This window comes from Rhododendron vialii, chromosome 7a (genome assembly GCF_030253575.1).
Source record: "Rhododendron vialii isolate Sample 1 chromosome 7a, ASM3025357v1".
NCBI lineage: Eukaryota > Viridiplantae > Streptophyta > Magnoliopsida > Ericales > Ericaceae > Rhododendron > Rhododendron vialii.
The window spans coordinates 30,060,881-30,062,500 of NC_080563.1; positions in this window are offsets into that span (position 1 = coordinate 30,060,881).

Below are 1,620 nucleotides of genomic sequence, written 5' to 3' on the forward strand. Positions count from 1 at the left end.
TCTTTCTGCTATTTATGCTGTCAATCGAGAGACGCACCAAGCAGACCAGTAGAGTAAGCATCATAAACACAATGAACAACTTTTCACAAATCCCTTGGACATCTTCTTTATTGGAATTGCGACGTCGAGGTGGGAGTCGCGATGGCGGTAATGATGTTTGGCCACCAGTTGTCTCCACCGGAATATAGTTGGACCAAGAAGGGGCCGGCATTGTTTTATGATGCCGTGGTTGGAAGGATGAAATTTAGAAAGCAGGCCGGTGAGGCTATTTATATATCAAGGTATGCATGAATTTAGTAACTACATATAGTCAAATTTGCATGCAAATAACCGTTTTAAGAGAGATGGTCGGTGTTGTTTGATTACATTTATAGTAACAACTAAATATAGTAAAATTTGCAAATACCCGTTAAGAGAGACAGTGTTGTTTGATTACAAATACAGCAATTCTGACCCGGAGACTAACCGTTGACACAAAAAAAAGAAAAGAAAAGAAAAAAAACTTTTAGATGCTAAGTTGAGAAAGTTTATGTCAAGGAAAGACTGAAATAGATTTTTTCAAACAATGTGATTTCAATGGAACAGCTAATCAACGTTTTAATGGGCAAATGTGACCAAAGAAAGTTTTTTCATTATTTTAGGGTTGACTAGCTATTTCCAATTTACTTAGGTCTTATTCATTCACCTTCTAGGAAGTTTTAGCATAGAGCACCACTAACACAATTTGTAAAACTTATCGAAAACTAAATAAGTAGTAGCTTATTGTTGATTCGCCAAATCTTTGTTTTTTTTTTGTTTTTTTTTGTTTTTAAACGGCAAAAATATTATTGAATTGATTTTTAGCTTTTAATTGAATTTTTTTGTATTTGTTGCTAAATTTTAGGAAGTCTCTATATTCTGGTCTCTTTAATTTTTTCCTTCGCAACAATTTTCATCATGGTTCAGCCACGTGGTGCAATCGCATGTCATTTGACAACATGACTTTCTGGCAGAGGCAAAAACATGCTGGTACGAGATGATTTAGTTTGGCCATGTAACACTGATATGGTCTCTCCACATCACACAATCGTGCAACGTACGACAGCATCGATGAGAGTAGGATCCAGCCACTTGGCACCAATATTCTTGTCTTGCCATAGGGCGCGGTCATACAACGTACAACAGCATACTCCATTGAGCTTATTGTCCGACCATGTGGCACCAATCACAGTCCATTCAAATGGCGCGTCGCCTATCTTGCTGACAACATAGTAGCTAAGGATTATCCTGCACAGCGTCTGGCCAGGGAGCTGCCGGCAGTGGCGGCACCACGATAATAGGCCACTAAGGCCAGCATGCGTAATCTTGACTTCCAAGGTTGTATGAATACCACAGAGATAAATCCTAGCAAGGTAATGCCTTCTTCTCCTGAACTAAGTTTTATGTTTTCTTTCTCTCAAGCTTAGCACTAGTCATTAGAGTGCCTTTCGGCCACATTCGGCGGGCTAGACACTAATTGGTTGCTCCTTTTGCAGAGCCAGGTTGAAGAGGTTCAACCCATCCAAGTTCTAAGAGATCCGAAGGGGAATGATCTAGACTAGAGCGAACGCTGGTCCCCACAAAAACAAACCTATTTTACAA